Below are 20,463 nucleotides of genomic sequence, written 5' to 3' on the forward strand. Positions count from 1 at the left end.
ATGATGGACATGAGATGATAGTTTCCATCAAGGAATGGTATTGAGTTATACTGAGAAACGTAAACTGTGATGAGTACTATACTGAGTAGTCTGAGTTCATAGTATTGCTTGCGAAGAGGTTTTGCTTCCAGAGAGCATGAGAAGGATAACCAGTCTGGGAATTGTTGAAACAGTTACTTGAAGTATTGCTTTGTGTCAGTTGAATTCTCTTGAGGAGGGGTTCGTGTTATGCTCTGGCAAGAGCAGTGTTAGGATAAGTGTTTCCTGACTATGGGTGTTCCACACCCAGCAAAGTTGGGGTACCATTGGATGGTTAGATCTGTTAGTGTTCAACGAAGGTCACAAACCAGTAATCTTTCAACGTGGGTTTCATCTGCATAAGATTTTCCTTGGGGATGGGGATCTTGAGCAAGAAAATGTTTGTGTTCTTTTGTTGTGATCAGTTGATACAAGATCAGTACCCAAAGGTTGCGAATGTTACTCGAGGAGATGCGCCTTGAGGACGAAGGATGTATTAGTGTTGTGATACATTAGTGCCAATGAAGTTTATTTTCGTATAGTAGTACAGAACCTTTCAGAACCAAACTAAGGAGTTTGGGGAATGCTAATGCGGTTCAGCATTAATGAATCTTGCAAGGATTTTTGACAAGAGTCTGAGTATGTCGAAGGCTATTCGACCAGACATTCAAGTAAAGATCTCTTGTACGTTCTCGAGGTTTTACCCTAGATTTCAAGGACGAAATATTTTAAGTGGGGGAGAATGTAGTGACCCGTACCCGGAATTAAGGATTTAATTGTAATTAATCAAAAGATCATGTTTAGATTAAGTACAACATGATTAAAAAAATTCCAAATTGATTAATGGAGTTAAAAAATGGATCCAAAATAATCAAAATAGTCGGGAAGGTTCCGAGTCTTAGGCAGGATTGGAGGCTCCGAAACTGGGATCGGATGGTCCGAAGTGTCCAAGTTCGGAGTGCCTGAAGATGTTCGGAAGGGCAAAGTTTGGACGATTCGAAGAGGGATCAGACGGTCCGATCTTCATCAGATAATATAGGATAAGGAAATTATTTGATTGGCCAAGACTAGAGTTCGCACGATCCGAAGTCCAGAATCGGACGGTCCAAACAGTGGTCTGGCCAGGTGTCCGAAGGAGTGATGTCATGGATGATGTAATATCGGGATCGGACGATCCAAAATCCCGACCGGACGGTCCGAAGTGCTATTAGGTGACATTTGTCACGCATGCAGAGTTCGGGCGATCCGAACCCTCGTCTATAAAATGAGGCCGAGGAGCTCATTTCCAACTCGCACCAACTTCCTCTCCTTCGCCCGCGTGGCTCTATTTTAAGGCTTTGGGTACTCTTATTTTAGAGTTGGAGTAGGAAATATATCTTAGTATAGTGAGACAGTGTCTGACCTAGTTGTAGAGAAGTGCTCGTGTAGCAGAGCCATGCTCGAAGATGTGGAGCTGCAGTAGGGGTGTGCCCCTAGTTGCGGGATAGTCTCCATCAGTGGGCTGACGAAGGACGCAGGTATAGCTATGGTCTCCTTAAATTATGTAGGAGTACGAAATAGCTTAGTTAAGGCTTTTAGAGCATAATGAATGATGCATGGGTATTTGCATTGTAGAGTTGATGATAGGCTTGAGATCCTAGAGTGGGACTGCTAGGACTACCTATAGTAAGGTACGTAAGTACTGACTGAGATAGCCAACAGGCATGCTTATGTGTTGCATTTATGCGTCATATTCTGCATGGATTATTATGCGGCATGTGCATATCATATTGTGCCTGTAAATCTTTTGAGATGAGCCATGTAGGGCCGCTCAGCCCTGTTCGGACATTTGATGTCGAGCGCCCCGCGATCGACGGGTTAGCCGGCACTGGCATCTGAGGGATATGGTCCACGTCGGGTAGGAATGAGCAGTGTACGTAGGGTTTGATTCCCGAGTTGTACCACTCATGTCCTAGGCGCCATTCTGAGCAGTTTGTATACAGTTATCCCGGATATGGATACCTTGGAATATTCATTGCATGCATCATATTTGTATATTTACCCGTGCTTTCGTATTAAGTGTAGTCGCTCACGTCCAGTGTAGCACCTGTTATTTTTCATATAAATTCGCATGCATAATTAGGAAATTAATTATTTAAAATTTAGAATCTAGGTTAAATGATATTTTTGTGATATTATATGAATTATGTACATGGTTTAAATTTTATTTTATCATTTAACCCATGATTATGAAATTTTTAGATTTTTGAGGAGATGAATTATTTTATCGCGTAGACGGGACCGTGGACGAACGAGATGTTGGATTTTCATCTAAAATATTTTATGAGATTTTTATAGATCTTAAAATATTATTTTAAGGTGTTATTTCATGAAAATTTTAATATTTATAATTATATATAAATATATATATTGTATTCCATTTTCCTCCAAAATAAGCCACTTTATTGAATTTTAAGGACTTTTAAAAATCCCTTAATATTGTATTTCGGGATTTTCACTATGTTATCAGATTAGTATTTTTAATTATAAGTTTTAAATGTATTTTTATTGTATAATAATCTAGTTAGCTGAATTAGTGTGATTAAATTTAATTATAGCCTAAATTATTCCCTAAACCTACCCAAATCACATTTCTTACCTTGGGCCGCCATCTCCAACCCTCAACCGTGTTCTTCATCCTTCATCAGCCCTATACATGTCAAAACGGGCCAGCGGGGCGGACCGGCCCGCAACCCACCTCAACCCGCCTTTAGGCAGGGCGGGGCGGGCCGGCCTCCAAATGCTCAACCCAACCAAACCCGCCTTGGCCCGCGGGTTGGGAGGGGCGGCCCGCCTAATTTTTTATTAATTTTTTTAAAAATAAATGTTATTTTTTTAATTAAAAAAAATTATAAAAACACTTGAAATTGTAATAAAATGAAAAATAAAATTTAATCAAATAGTTTAATCAATATTAGAAAGTATTACAATGAAAAATTAATAATATATAAAATTAATTAGCAAAATAAAATATGAAAAAATTAAAAAAAATACTAAATATTTAATTATCATCAAAATTCATTCAAAATAAGTTCAATAAAACTAAAAAATATGTATAAAAAACACTAAAAAAATACAATTTTACAAAAAAATAAAATAAAATTTAATTTTGCGGGCCTGCCCGCCCTTACCCGCGGCCCGCGCGGGCTCAGCCTGTTTGGCCCACCTCTAAACGGGCTAAGATTTGCCCAACCCAACCCAACCCATTTCTATGGCGGGGCGGGCTGGTCCGACGGGCTCAGCCCATTTTGACAAGTCTAATCAGCCCCCCATAGCCGAATATTCAAGTTTTTTTGGAGTTATTTTGGAGATCCGTTCATCCCGGAGCGCCGTCCATGCAATATAGACTTCATTTCTCGTTTAACTTCAACAAAGGCATGTCGAATTCTCTTCTTTAACACCATATAAGCTATGCAATCCGTTTAGATCTGAATTCATTGGTTTTTTTCTGTTATTTTCGAATTTTATGAAGTTTTATGGCTAGATCATGAACAACTTACATTTTTGCTTGATTTGTATGTGCATGGTCACGTTTCTGATGCATGGAGTGGTCCAAGCTGTTGCCCAACGTCTAGGGACGTGTCTTAGGTCCTTAGAGTCGTGATTTTGTAGCTGGTTATGTTGCTTAGTTGCTGGTTTGGGCAAAAAAGCTAGCTGGTCGTAGGTGGAAGCAGAACGAGCGAACTTGGGAGATTGGCTCGTTCTCAGTCCACAGAGCGAGTTTTAGGTTTATTCTAGTTGGGTTTGAACCCTAAGACATTGGGTAAGGTGTTACAGGTAGTTATTTGGTCGGTGATGGCCAGATATGGCCGGCTGAACGGCCGGAAGTAAGTACTTGTTTTCTGCGCGCGAGCAGAATTATGGCTAAATTGTGTTGATTCGTTTGAGCTGTAGGGGTCATGGTTTAGGCTGGTTTTTGGATTTTTGGAAACGTCTAGAAGTGAGCTAGATGTAGGCAGTTGTTTCATGACAAAAGGTGGACGGATCAAGAAGAACGAAATGATTTGGTACAGCTGCTCAGATTTGGCCATGTGCAGATTTTTGCACAAGTTAGGTGATGAGCTTGTGGGCTGCCTAATGGGCTGGGCTCGGGCTGGGTGGTCCGGGTCGGGTTTAAAATAGGGCGGGTCAGGTTATATGGGTCCGGTCCGGGTTAGATTAGTTGGACTCGGGTATTTTTATTTTTAAGTTATTATTTAAATTAAGTGGTTAATGGGCTAATTAAGTTAATTATTAAAAATGTATTTGAGCTTATAATTATTTTATTTTAGGTTTTTAAATATTTAATTAAGTAAGTCCAATTATTTTCATGGGTTTGAGAGTCCATGAGAATTATTGGGCCAGTATGTGAATAATTGGGCCGGACAATGTTTAATATTGGGCTAGAGTTAGTATTGGGCCAAGAATGTTCTATTGGGCTTAATTAGGCTATTTGGGCTTAAACATGATTATTGGGTTTAGTTATGATATTTGGGCTTAAATTAAGTTAATGGGCCAGTATCAGAATTTATGGGCTTAAGTCTAGTGGACCAGCAGTCTGGACAATCCCATGAAAAATTATTGAGTCCGTAATATATATTTAATTTATTTTATGCATGAAGTTTATTTTATGTACAAATATATATTATGAAAATTAATTAAATATATATTACGGACATATTTTAAGTGCATGCATACATGAAATAATTTTATGACGAGTTACATTTTATGTTTGAACATGAAAAATATTTTATGGAAATTGAAGTGATGTGGCGGCACATAAGTGGTTTACCACCGACACAGAGGTAGTTTACTACCGGCATAGAGGTGGTTTTACCACTGGCACAAATGTAGTTCTTCTACCGGCATAGAGGTGAATAAATTCACCTCTATGCCCGAAATCTCGAATGATGCAGTAATAAATTAATATCAAGTTTTTAGTAATGTTTATTTTAAGTTTTTATAAATATATGTATGGGTATATATGTATTATTTGTATTTTTATTAGTTATTATTATTTTTTAAAAAAAATTCTAGTATTTATTAGTATGAGTCGTTTCATCCAGTCTTTTCTGTGTATCTGGACACCCCATTCGACGGGGCAGATGTTGGTGTAGGATTGAGCACCAGGAGCTTGGAGAGGTCAGTGACCTTGAAGACAGCAGGATTAGCTGTAGGTTTTTACCCTTAGGATTATTTGTAATTCGATTGGGTTGTATATTGGTTTATTTAATCGGTTGTATTCTGCCGGTCATTTTTTATTTAATTTTCCGCAGCGATTTATTTTAAATGCATGCTTAATTATGTTGTAACTCTGATTAGGTAGTAAATCTGGAGCGCCATACATGCGATATAGACTTCATTTCTCGTTTAACTTCAAAAAAGGCATGTCGAATTCTCTTATTTAACACCATATAAGCTATGCAATCCGTTTAGATCTGAATTCATTGGTTTGTTTCTGTTATTTTCGAATTTTATGAAGTTTTATGGCTAGATCATGAACAACTTACATTTTTGCTTGATTTGTATGTGCATGGTCACGTTTCTGATGCATGGATTGGTCCAAGCTGCTTCCCAACGTCTAGGGACGTGTCTTACGTCCTTAGAGTCGTGATTTTGTAGCTGGTTATGTTGCTTAGTTTCTGGTTTTGGCAGAAAAGCTAGCTGGTCGTAGGTGGAAGCAGAATGAGCAAGCTTGGGAGATTGGCTCGTTCTCAGTCCACAGAGCGAGTTTTAGGTTGATTCCAATTGGGTTAGAACCGTAAGACATTGGGGAAGGTGTTACAGGTAGTTATTTGGTCGATGATGGCCGGATCTGGCCGACCGAACGGCCGGAATTAAGTACTTTTTTTTGTGCGAGAGCAGAATTATGGCTAAATTGTGTTGATTCGTTTGAGCGGTAGGGGTCATGGTTTAGGCTGGTTTTTGGATTTTTGGAAACATCTAGAAGTGAGCTAGATGTAGGCAGTTGTTTCATGAAAAAAGGTGGACGGATCAAGAAGAACGAAATGATTTGGTACAGCTGCTCAGATTTGGCCATGTGCAGATTTTTGCACAAGTTAGGTGATGAGCTTGTGGGCTGCCTAATGGGCTGGGCTCGGGCTAGGTGGTCTGGGTTGGGTCTAAAATAGGGCGGTTCAGGTTATATGGGTTCGGTCCGGGTTAGATTAGTTGGACTCGTGTATTTTTATTTTTAAGTTATTATTTAAATTAAGTGGTTAATGGGCTAATTAAGTTAATTATTAAAAATGTATTTGAGCTTATAATTATTTTATTTTAGGTTTTTAAATATTTAATTAAGTAAATCCAATAATTTTCATGGATTTGAGAGTCCATGAGAATTATTGGGCCAGTATGTGAATAATTGGGCCGGACAATGTTTAATATTGGGCTTGAGTTAGTATTGGGCCAAGAATGTTCTATTGGGCTTAATTAGTCTATTTGGGCTTAAACATGATTATTGGGTTTAGTTATGATGTTTGGGCTTAAATTAAGTTAATGGGCCAGTATTAAAATTTATGGTCTTAAGTCGAGTGGACCAGCAGTCTGGACAATCCCATGAAAAATTATTGAGTCCGTAATATATATTTTATTTATTTTATGCATGAAGTTTATTTTATGTACAAATATATATTATGAAAATTAATTAAATATATATTACGGACATATTTTAAGTGCATGCATACATGAAATAATTTTATGACGAGTTACATTTTATTTTTGAACATAAAAAATATTTTATGGAAATTGAAGTAATGTGGCGGCACAGAGGTGGTTTACCACCGGCACAGAGGTAGTTTACTACCGACATAGAGGTGGTTTTACCACTGGCACAAATGTAGTTCTTCTACCGGCATAGAGGTTAATAAATTCACCTCTATGCCCGAAATCTCGAATGATGCAGTAATAAATTAATATCAAGTTTTTAGTAATGTTTATTTTAAGTTTTTATACATATATGTATGGGTATATATGTATTATTTGTATTTTTATTAGTTATTATTATTTTTTTAAAAAAATTCTAGTATTTATTAGTACGAGTCATTTCATCCAGTCTTTTCTGTGTATCTGGACACCCCATTCGACGGGGCAGATGTAGGTGTAGGATTGAGCACCAGGATCTTGGAGAGGTCAGTGACCTTGAAGACAGCAGGATTAGCTGTAGGTTTTTATCCTTAGGATTATTTGTAATTCGATTAGGTTGTATATTGGTTTATTTAACCGGTTGTATTCTGCCGGTCAGTTTTTATTTAAGTCTTCTGCAGCGATTTATTTTAAATGCATGCTTAATTATGCTCTAACTCTGATTAGGTAGTGAATCTGGGTTAGGTCTCTACACATATCCTCGAGGGTACGGATAGTCCTCTCATTGTGTCCATCGGTCTCCGGATGATAAGTTGTACTCAGAGTCAGTGTAGTAACAAGAGCTTGCTGGAAGCTATCCCAAAACCTAGAGGTAAACCTCGGATCTTGGTCACTGATGATGCTCAACGGAATTCCATGCAGACGAACAACCTCTTGCATGTACAGACGTGTCATCCTGTCGAAAGTAAAGTCCCGATTATACGGCATAAAATGTGCGGATTTCGACAATCGATCAACAACAACCCAAATACCATCGCAATTCTTGGAAGACATAGGCAAGTGGGTGACAAAAGCCATCGTCACATGCTCCCACTTCCACTCAGGAATCTCTAAACTCTGGAGCAATCCACCGGGTCGTCGAAACTCTACCTTGACCTGCTGAGACACAAGACATCGAGACACGAACTCCTAAACACTGCGCTTTATTCCTTTTCACCAAAACCTTGTACGTAGATCATTGTACATTTTAATACTGTCTGGATGTACAGAAAATCTACTACGGTGAGCTTGTGTCAGTATCTCCTCCCTTAGTGTGGAATCCTCAGGAACAACCAGACAACCGAAAATACACAACATGCCATCATTCTGCAAATGAAAACCAGAAGTATTTCCATCCTGAGCCAATCGGGCTAACTTTTGAGTCTTCGGATCAGCGGCCTGAGACTCACGTATACGAGTATACAAGGCTGGTTCGAAAAGTACAGAAGAAATGCGAACTCCCTGTTGTTCCTTCTTGTGTCATAAAATGAAACCCAAGGAACAAGACTCCTCTACCACTTGTGCCACTGAGCGGGTACGAAGGGAATTCACATACACCTTGCGGATAAGAGCATCCGCAACTGGATTGGAAGAGACTGGATGGTACTTGATCTCACAATCGTATTCCTTCAGCAGATCCATCCATCTTCGCTATCTCATGTTCAACTCAGCTAGAGTGAACAAATACTTCAAGCTCTTATGATCAGTGAAGATCTCAAACCTTTCACCGTACAAATAATGACGTCATATCTTCAGAGCAAAAACAATGGTTGTGAGTTCTAGATCATGTACGGGATAATTCTCCTCATGAGTCTTCAATTGCCTAGAGGCATAGGAAATCACATGACCTCTTTGCGTCAACACGCATCCCAATCCCTGAAGAGAAGCATCGGTGTGAACCACATAACCACCTGATCCAGACGGTAGATCCAATATGGGAGCTATAGTCAGACGGCTCCACAACTCGTGAAAAATATCCTCGCACTCCGACGTCCACACAAAAGGAATATCCTTTTTAGTCAACTGCGTCAAAGGCTTAGCAATCTGAGAAAAGTTCTTCACGAATCTTTGGTAGTAACCTGTCATCCCATGAAAACTACGAATCTCCGAGACTGTTGTCGGACGCAACCAATTCAGAATGGCTTCCGTCTTACTAGGATCAACAGAGACATCGTCTCGTGAAATCACATGACCAAGAAAAACAACTCGGTCAATCCAGAAGTCACACTTGCTCAACTTAGCATACAACTGCCGCTCTCTCAAAACCTGAAGAACAGTATGGAGATGGAAAGCGTGCTCGTCAACACTGTGAGAATACACCAGTATATAGTCGATGAACATTACCACGAACTTATCCAAGAAGTCACGGAAAACCCTGTTCATCAGATTCATGAAGATAGCTGGAGCATTCGTCAAACCAAAGGGCATCACCAAGAACTCGTAGTGACCATACCGTGTGCAAAAGGCTGTCTTAGATATATCCTCCTCTCTAACCCGCAACTGGTGATATCCTAACCGTAGATCAATCTTCGAGTAAATGGAAGTACCCTGAAGGAAATGATCATACTTGGACACAGAACTTTTAGCAATATTCGGGAAATAAGGTAGAAGACCAAAGATCTTCTGTTGATACTCCTCAATAGACATCGTCCCCTGCCGTAGTCCAAGCAACTCACAAGCATTCGCCTGGCGAAGGGCTGGAGGAAAATAAAACCTCTCGAAAGCAGTATGGAACTCGGCCCAAGTAGCTATCCCTCTGGCTGCTATAAACGGTGCAGAAGTAGATCTATACCACTTCCTCGCTCGACCCTCTAGAAGAAAACCCAGAGTCTCCATCTTTTCCTCATCAGTGCAACGGAACTCTCTGAAACAGTGCTCCATCCTCTCTAGCCAATCCTCAGCAACCCCTAGTGTCTCGCCACAGGCTAATGGCTTAGGACTCACCTGCATAAACCTATGCATGCTGACTCGTCTCCGCTCTTCACGGTGTCCACGCCTATGCCTACGAGCGTCTCCATCGCCCCAGCGACCACCATTTCCACTGTCGTGGCCTCGTCGTAGTCTGCCATCTGTCAATTAATAACAGATAATTCTTAATCCACTTTACTAATTCTCAGTTGCAATGCGCTCTGATACCAATAAATGTAGCGACCCTACCTAGATCCACTACCTAATCAGAGTTAATTAGCGCATGCAATAAATACTTAAAGCGAAAAGAGCGGATAATTAAAATACAACAAATCCAATCGTCAGAATACAACCAACGACAACAAAAGTGTATAATACTCTTATACAATCAAATCCAAAGTCTTTAGGGTAACAAGCCCTACCACTAAACTCTCGCTGCAACAGGTACCGACCTCAACCCTACTGAGAATCACCTGGACCATCTAGCGTCAAACCTGCCACGCCACAAGGTATCCCAAAAACACCAAAACAAAGGGGCATGAGCGACTACCCTCAATACGAAAGCAATGATATATAAACAAATATGCAGCAGGGAAATGACTTTAAAATTCTGGGTAAAATAGTCTACCCAGAGTGCCATGAATACACAGTACCGTGCTAAGAGAGAGACTACACGGGGTACTCATGTATTCCCCTATCAACTATAGCATCTACTCCACCATCGTGGTCGCTCCTAGTGATAGCAAAACCAGGGGCTAAGCCTCCCCAGACACAAATCCATAAGGAGTAACTCATCACCGATGTAAACTTTCATGACTCACATCATACCAGATGCAGTCTAGTGTAATAACATGCATATGCTAAAGTCGTAAAACATGGTAAAACACATAGCACATACTCATGCAACATATAAGCATATATATCATGCCGGCTATCTCGGTCAGTACTTACGTACCTCTAATACTGCAGGCAAATCCTAGCACCACTGGTCTAGATCTCACACTTACAAGTCCACAATACTGCGTCTACAATGCAAATAGCCATGCATCACTATTTAAGCTCTAAAATATTTAATTAAGCTATTTCATACTCCTAAATATTTTTAGGAAGCCAAAGCTATACATGCATCCGTCGTCAGCCTTTTGTTGTTAATTGCCTCAAAACTTAGGCACAGCTCCGCTATGACGCCAGGATTTCTCCTCTACTTCCGGATTCCCAATAGGACGCCTATAACTTCGTAGATCTGACTAAGAAGGCTAGAAGCTAAAGAGAAGAGAGGAACTCGGTGCACTCCAAATAAAGCCTCGGCATCCCTTTTTATAGACGAAGATCGGACCGTCTGATCCCTGATCGGACTGTCTGATCCTTGATCGGAGCGTCCGATCGCGAACGAAGCGTCCGATTGCCTACCGGATCATCCATTGTCCCATCCCATCCATGACGCAAGAAATGACCTCACTTTGCTGACGTCGATGATGACGTAAGACCTAGCAAGATCCATTCGTCCGATCCTGCCAACGGAGCGTCCAATCGGTTTGGAGCGTCCGATCTACCCTCACAATAATTGCCTAATTAATGTTGATTAGCCCCTTAATTGTCTTATTTGGTTACAGGTCACTACAGTTGTATAACATTTTATTTCAGACTTGAAGTACAACGTATCGAGCTCGAGTCAAAGAATTCAAGTCGCTTGAAGTTCAAAGTTCGAAGCAAGTAAGAGCTTGAACTATTAAGATTGAATGAGCAGAATTTTGATGAGCAGATTGGCTAGCTTGTGTTGATCAAAGCTATGAGAATTCGAGAAGTTAGAACAAGATCAGAGGTATGAATAGACATTAGACAAGATAGGAAAGACAACTCGAGATCATTTGGGACTTCTAGTTTCATAGATCACATACTTTCATGACTAATTGCTCTTACATGGTTTGCTTGATTTATAAGATGATCTTTGTTGCTTGAGTATGTTTTATCTGCTTTAGATTGATTCCTACAGATTTGTATGCGTTTGTTGGATTGTGGTAGAATGCTTGTAGACTATTTTTATATTCATATTGAGCCAAAATTCCTTTGAAACTTTGAAGGCAAATTTGATAAGCTTAAGATGGACGTTTGAACTTATATTTGAGTGGCATCGGATATAAATCAACTACTAGAGCAAGATTATTCAATATAGAGTACCAAAGTTCATGGAAATAAAGCTCAACGGCACCTCGATCGGGTAAGTAGGTGGGAGATTGTTGTGCATTCTATTTCCCGGGATCCCAAAGAACCTATATCAGATTTGTTTCCAAGAATTTAGAACCCCATTGTGTTTTAAACATGCATTGCATTTATGCATTAGCCTAGAGATCTCTTTGGTTTAGATTATGCTTTTGTAAATTCTAGCATGTTATAGTATTCCATTCAAGATGTGATTGTGCTAACATGATTTGTATGCTTTTGCTTTCAAGAACAGTTATGACATGAGATTATTTATTTGTTATGCCTAGCATGATATGAATTTCATTCATACTGAGATTCATTCTCACCGGAGTTATCCAGTTGTTGCTTTGTTTTTATGTGTGCATTGCATCAGGTTGGGGCAAGAACGAGTCAAAAAGGACTTGGATGGCTCGAGATTGAGATTTATAAGTGGAGACTCTGGTTTAGCAAGCTTATAATGTTGAATCAACCGTAGATCTATTGAAATGTATCTATGTTGTGGCATGTTTAAGAATATTGTATTTGATCTTATAATAGCAAAGAGTCAAGATTATAATTGAGTATATTATGTTGTCATACATGTTGCTCAGAATTATCATGGTATAGAATGTTTTAAAGATGTCTTAAAGAGATAAGAAATTATATTTCTGTCAAATTTTGCTGTAAAAAATCATGTTCTTGAAAGTATTAGATTGGTTTGAGAATTGGAAACTAGACTTGAATTTATTGTATTGCATTGTTGGAAAATGTATGAGGTTATTATGTTTTGGATATGCATGTTCTATCTTGAATCATGTGTTTAGATCATTCTATAGTTGATTTGAGATGTTTAAAGGTTGAAAAGCATCAGGAAATGCATGGGACAACACAAGAGAAGATTTTCATTTTTGGCCCCAAGCACCTCTCGCTCAAGCGCAGTTTTCTGTCGCTCGAGCGAGGCCCTTTTTAATTTTTAGGCAGAGAAATTCTCTCTTGAGCGGCAAGAAGTTGAGGCTCGAGTGAGGTACTGTTCACAAAAATTAAAAAAAAAATTATTCTTTTGGCGACGTGGTTTCGCGTCGCCAATGTCTTGGATTATTTATTTTTTTAATTAAGAAGATTAATGTTCAGATTGAATATTTTTAATTAATTATGCTTAAATTATTCAGATTGAATAATTATTGTGAATATGAGATTAGCACCAGAGGTCCCCACACTAGGTGGTATCAGACCGTAAGTTTCTTGGACTAAGTTAGAAGTTTGTGATTGGGGTAGATCGAGTCGCATGCATTCAGTGTATTGCATAAGATTGATGCACTAATTGATTACATAAATTTTATGCGACCATGTTTATTGATTAAATAAATGCATGCTTTACTGATTCAAGAATTACATGCTTAGATGATTATGTGCTTATATGATTATTGGAATTCTTTGTAAGCATGTTTTCTTTGAAAAGCATGAGATTAGTGAACCAAGTATGCAATTATAGAACTGAGATTATAAGTTTGATACTGATTTGTATTGTATAATCTCTGCATTGCATATAGATTTTTGTTGTAAGATAAGAAAGATGCTTTAGATAGAATAAATACCTTAGACTGAATAGAACGATATACCATAGAACCAATGGATGCTATGCTTACACCTCCGTCAGTGTTACTAGAGCAATTTCAGACGTATCACTCATAAACTCTAAAAGGTACAGAAGATCACATTTCATGTGGAAGTTGGTTCGAAGAGCTTGATCAATTGTTTGAGTCTTTAGAATACTCAGATGAACGTAGAATCAGGTTGATCGTATATCAACTTCAAGACTTAGCAAAAATCTGGTGGATGGTTGCAAAGAAATCCTTGGAGAACCGGGGTATATTAATTACTTGACAGGTGTTTAGAACAAAATTCTATCAGCGATTCTTTCCTGCATCATATAGTGAAGATAGGGAAGAAGAATTTGCCAATCTGAAGCAGGGCAATTTGACTATTGAGGAATATGTTTTTAAATTCTCACATTTGCTACAATTTGTCCCTTGGGTTGCGGATAAAGAGGAAGGTCAAGTTGAACTGTTTATTAATGGCCTTATCTCGGAAATTTATGCATGGGTGAATGTTGGGCATCCGAATAATTTTGCGAAAGCTATGGACATGGCCAAGAGAGTTGAAGCCGGTTTTATGAGGCAGAAGGAAACTTTATTCATGCCTCAGTATTTGAGACAACCAAATCCCAGCCGCAATTTTCACAACAGAGTAGATGTGAGACAAGAGGTAGTGGCAGCAGCATCAACGATCAATTAAGTTTAAGAGTCAACAGTTCTAGAGGTATGGGAGCAGTTCCTCTAGCTCTAGTGGACCGTGACAGTTTGGTTTGGGTCAGAATGCAGAGTATGACAGTGGATACTGCATTAATTGTGGAGGAAGACATCCTAGAAATCAGTGCAGAGGAATTTCTAGCAGTTGCCATTTGTGTAAACAAGTGGGACATTATGCTAGAATGTGTCCTAACCAAGGTATACCAAGAGGAAATTAGAATGTAGACCAATCTCATAAGAAACATCCAATTCCCAAGGATTAGACTCAAGCTTCACCTGAGAATGAGATTGCAGGTAATGGTATTATTTTTAATTAACCTATTTAATTTATTGGTGCAATGTCTATATTAATAGCTGAACAATTTGTTATGATTTCACATTTGGATAAGAGGAAAGTATCGGTGAATTTAATTAGAGAAGTTGAGCTACAATTTGGAAGAAATAAGAGTGAACATGATTTTGTGGTACTTGGGATGTCTACTTATTCTTTCGTTATAGATATTGATGCGCTAACCAAGTACATGACAACAAAGATTGATTTCATGAAGTGTTTAAACTAGATCGGAGATAGCAAGCGACTCAAGATTCTATAGTATGGGTTCTAGAACTAAGATTCCATTTTATTTGGATAATACTGATAAGGAAGGAAAAATTTAGTTGATAAGATTATGAATCGTGTACCGCTAATAAGAGTTTATAGATTTGATAAAGATAGAAAAATCAGTTACAGTTGACCCTTCCCTTTGATTATGCTGAAGCTATTACATCAGACTGGAGATATGATTCTTGAATTGCTTGATATCGACTTTGGGATTCTTGTCATTCGACCTCAATCGATATTGATTGGCTCTCATTTTTTTGTTCATAGAGCCTGATTTGATTCACTCGCTCGGAGTTTTGAGATGCAAGTGAGTTGTTTTAACTAAGCAGAGATTGTTGTCCAGAATAATTGATTTTAGATGACCATGATTGAGAGATTTTTCTCGATCTTGATTCATTTCCTTTGACTCTGAGAATTATTGATCCTTCGATAGATATTTTCAACATATCTTAAGATTATTGGCTCTTAACTGATAGAGAGTTAGAGTACTATCAAGATTTACAAGTTGATTGTGTGACTTATCAGCGCTTGGAAACAGAAATGGGAAATTAGATTGGCACTTAATCAATTGATTAAAGATTTCTGTGTTTTCTTGCTTGAATTTTCAGAAAAATGCACAACCAACCAGAATTTTTCAATCGAAAATGAGCCAGACTGGCTTAAGAATATTGACGAAACACAGAATTTAGATCAAAGCATTTAGAATTCAATAGAGAACGACAGATCAAGACATAAGTTGAAGCATCAGATCAGAGTGGATGGATTTTGTTGTGAATAATTATATGTTTGTTGCAGATGTTTCAGAAATGAGATATCAGATTATGAAAGAGACGCACAACAACAAGTTCAATATCCATCCAATATGCCAAAAGATGTAGAATACATTGGAAATCGGTTTTTTCGAAAGAAAATGAAAGCAGATGGGACAGAAATTGGGTGTTTCAATACTTAAACTGTCAGCAAGAAAACGCAGAAGGTAAGTGACCAGATGGTCTATGTTATAGTTTAGCAACTCTAGAATCGAAATGAGATCATATTTCGAAAGATTTTGTTACTAAACTACCAAGATAATAAAGAAGTTATGATGCAGATTGGGGTAGTTATCGACAGATTGACTAAATTTTCCATATAAGATGACATATAGATATAACCAGATAGCTAATAAGTAGGTCAGAAGTGTTGTGAGACTGTATGCTAAGTCAAGATTTATCGTTTCAGATCGATACTTTAGGTTTACCATTCACATGTGGAACACATTGTCAGAAGCTTTGAGTACTTTTTTATATCTGAGTCATCATATCATCCTCAGATTGATGGACAGTTAGAGCATACTATCAAGGTTTTGAGGATATGCTCAGAGTTGTAGTGCTAAATTTAGACACTAGATGGCAAGATTTGTTGTCACTTAATTACTTTTATCACCACAACAGCTATCAGATAGATATAGAAATAGTTTTTTTTAGAATCATTATAAGATAAAAGAGACAGAATTTTCCTTATTTTGGGATAATACTTCAAAGCATCAGTTATCAGGTCAGATTTGATCAGAAAGATGACAAATAAAGTGATGATCGATCCAGAATAGAAGGAGAGAAGCGTAAGATCGACAGATTAAGAAAGCAAATGTTAGATGCAGATCTCAGAGCTTTGAGTAGAGTGACAGTGTAGACTTGAGATATATTCTTTCCAGGGCATAGAACGATTGCGAAAGAGAAGCAAGTCATCACCAAAGCTTATTGCACTGTATAAGATCCTAGACAGAGTTAGTGATTTCACTTACAAATTAATTCTTTTCAGCTCTATAAGATAGATAAGATATGTTCCAGGTGTCTAAGCTGAGAAACATCAGCCAAATTGTGTATTATGTACTTCATTCAGATGAGGCAGAGTTTGATAAGATTTTGACATAATTCGAGCATCCGATACAAATTCTCGAATCAAGAAGAGAAACAGCTCGGAGATAATACAGCCCAGATAATCAAAGTACATTTGAAGTGGACACGAAGTGGAAGAAACAACCTAATAGGTAGATTAGGATATGAGATAAGATATCCAAAACTATATGATTGAAATAAGCATTGCTTCAGTCATTTATTCAGTCTATCAGATGCACTATTAAACTTGAATGTGATTTCGAGGACGAAATAATTTCTTAGAGGGGGAGAATTGTAAGGCCCAAAAATATTATGTTATTAATTTACGGAATTTGAGATTTAAATTCCGAGTTGAAAATATTTAATTTTAGAATTTATGGATATTAATATTTAAAATCTGGAATTCTTAAAATAAAATATTTAAAATATTTAAATTGAATATTCATGGGATTTAAGATTTAAATTCCAAGTTCCAAAATTAATATGATTGAATTATAAGTTGAAAAATGGACCAGGGACTGATTTGCAAATATCGAAGTTTTCAGGACTAAAGTGCAATTTTGCTAATGTGAGTGGGACACTTGTTAAATACATATTTCAGCTGAATTAGACTCATCTTCTCACGTGAAGCTTCAGCCAAGAAATAGATTTCAGAAAAATTCCATCACTTCCAAAGCTTGATGTATTTGATCCGTCTAGTAGAATTCAAGATTGATCGTATATTTGTTATCCTCGCGTCGACGGCTACGTTTTGACGTAAGTTTAATTAAGTTCTTCCATGTTTTAATTTTAATATGTTGTTAGAATTAAGATTTGATTGTATAAATATGTTCTAGTATATACGACGATAGCATACCTATGATGGATTGAAAAAAGATCGTCGTTTGAACATGTTTATGAATTTTTGAAGATTTTATGAATTTTTGGAAATATGGGGCTTCTGATTTCGTGTGTTAGAGGTTGAATTGAGCATGATATTGGGTTTATATGGTTGATATGATGATGTTAATGTTTTTGGAATTATCGATTTCGAATCGTTACGCAGTTTTGAATTTCGGTTACTTGATTAAGCCTTGAGGTTGTTAAGCTTTGATGAAATGGAAATAAGCTTGAAAGCTGGGTATTGAGTTGTATAACATTTTATTTCAGACTTTAAGTACAACGTATTGAGTTCGAGTCAAAGAGTTCAAGTCTCTTGAAGTTCAAAGTTCGAAGCAAGTAAGAGCTTGAACTATCAAGATTGAATGAGAAGAATTTTGATGAGCACATTGGCTAGCTTGTGTTGATCAAAGCTGTAAGAATTCGAGAAGTTAGAACAAGATCAGAGGTATGAATAGACATTAGACAAGTTAGGAAATACAACTCGAGATTGTTTGCGACTTCGAGTTTCCGGGATCACATACTTGCATGACTAATTGTTCTTACATGATTTGCTTGATTTATAAGATGCTCTTTGTTGCTTGAGTATGTTTTATCTTCTTTAGAATGATTCCTATAGATTTGTATGCGTTTGTTGGATTGTGGTAGAATGCTTGTAGACTATTTTTATATTCATCTTGAGCCACAATTCCTTTGAAACTTTTAAGGCAGATTTGCTAAGCTTAAGATGGATGTTTGGACTTATATTTGAGTGGCATGGGATGTAGATCAACTCCTAGAGCTAGATTATTCAATATAAAGTACCAAAGTCCAGGGAAATGAAGCTCAACGCCACCTCGATCGGGTAAGTAGGTGGGAGATTGTTGTGCATTCTATTTCCCGGGATCCCAAAGAACCTATATCAGATTTGCTTCCAAGAATTTAGAACCTTATTGTGTTTTAAACATTCATTGAATTTATGCATTAGCCTAGAGATCTCTATGGTTTAGATTATGATTTTGTAAATGCTAGCATGTTATAGTATTCCATTCAAGATGTGATTGTGCTTACATGATTTGCATGCTTTTGCTTTCAAGAACAGTTATGGAATAAGAATTTTTATTTTCTTATGCCTAAATGCATGATATGCATGTCTTTCATACTGAGATCATTCTCACCGGAGTTATCCGACTGTTTCTTTGTTTGTATGAGTGCATTGCATCGTGTTAGGGCAAGAACGAGTCAAAGAGGGCATGGATGGATCGGGATTGAGATTTAGAAGTGGAGACTCGGGTTTAGCAAGATTATAATGTTGAATCAACCGTAGATCAATTAAAATTTATCTAGGTTGTGGCATGTTTAAGAATATTGTATTTGATCTTATAATAGCAAAGAGTCAAGATTATAATTGAGTATATTATCTTGTCATACATGTTGCTCATAATTATTATGGTATAGAATGTTTTAAAGATGTTTTAAAGAGATAAGAAATTATATTGCTGTCAAATTTTGCTGTCAAAAATCATGTTCTTGAAAGTATTAGATTGGTTTGAGAATTGGAAACTAGACTTAAATTTATTGTATTGCATTGTTGGAAAATGTATGAGGTTATTATGTTTTGGATCATGTGTTTAGATCATTCTATAGTTGATTTGAGAAGTTTAAAGGTTAAAAAAACATCAAGAAAAGCATGGGACAGCACAATAGCAGATTTTCATTTTTGGCCCCGAGCACCTCTCGCTCGAGCGCAGCTTTCTGCCGCTCGAGCGAGGACCTTTTTAATTTTGGGTCAGAGAAATTCTCGCTTGAGCGGCAAGAAGTTATGGCTCGAGCGAGGTACTATTCAAGAAAATTAAAAAAAAAATTATTCTTTTGGCGACGTGTGTTTGCATCGCCAATTGTAAGGTTTCGCGTTGCCAAATGTCCTGGATTATTATTTTTTTAATTAAGCAGATTAATGTTCATATTGAATATTTCTAATTAATTGTGCTTAAATTTTTCATATTGAATAATTATTTTGAATATCAGATTAGCACCCGAGGTCCCCACACTAGGTGGTATCAGAGCGTAAGTTTCTTGGACTAAGTTAGAAGTTTGTGAGCAGGGTAGATCGAGTCGCATGAATTTAGTGTACTGCATAAGATTGATGCACTACTTGATTACATGAATTGTATGCGACCATGATTTATTGATTGAAGAAATGCATGCTTTACTGATTCAAGAATTACATTCTTAGATGATTATGTGCTTATATGATTATTTGAATTCTTTGTAAGAATGTTGTCTTTGAAAATCATGAGATTAGTGAACCAAGTATGCAATTATAGAACTGAGATTAAAATTTTGATACTGGTTTGTATTGTATAATCTCTGCATTGCATATAGATTTTTGCTGTAAGATAGGAAGATGATTTAGATAGAATATGTACCTTAGACTGAATAGAACGATATACCATAGAACCAATGGATGTTATGCTTACACCTCCGTCAGTGTTACTAGAACGATTTCAGACGTATCACCCATCAACTCTGAAAGGTACAGAAGATCCCATTGCATGTGGAAGTTGGTTCGAAGATCTTGATCAATTGTTCGAGTCTTTATAATACTCAAATGAACGTAGAATCAGGTTGATCGTATATCAACACCCTTACCGAGATCACCTACTAATCAGAAACTTAAGCATGCAATTAACTTAATAAAAGAGTAAACCAGAATTAGACTGCGGAAGCATAAAACATTATAAAATCCCAAGAAAAGGAATCTGCAAATACTAAAATAATTATACAACCATATCGAATACTGTAATATCCCAATACATCAAAATAAACCCTAGGAGAAATCCCAGCTGGCCATCCACTGCCTAGTCCCTCCTGGATCCACCCGCCTCATCCAATCGCAAACCTGCCCCATGGAATAGGGTCCAGATACACAAAGTACGAGACGTGAGCATAAAACGCTCAGCACGAAAGTATGAGTATACCGTATTATATAAATACATGAATGCAAGTGTACCGCCTACTAAAACTAGAGGCCAAGGATCAGATAACAAAGACAGACTGGGCCCTGGTATGT

Source organism: Henckelia pumila, chromosome 3 (genome assembly GCF_033568475.1).
Source record: "Henckelia pumila isolate YLH828 chromosome 3, ASM3356847v2, whole genome shotgun sequence".
NCBI classification, from domain to species: domain Eukaryota; kingdom Viridiplantae; phylum Streptophyta; class Magnoliopsida; order Lamiales; family Gesneriaceae; genus Henckelia; species Henckelia pumila.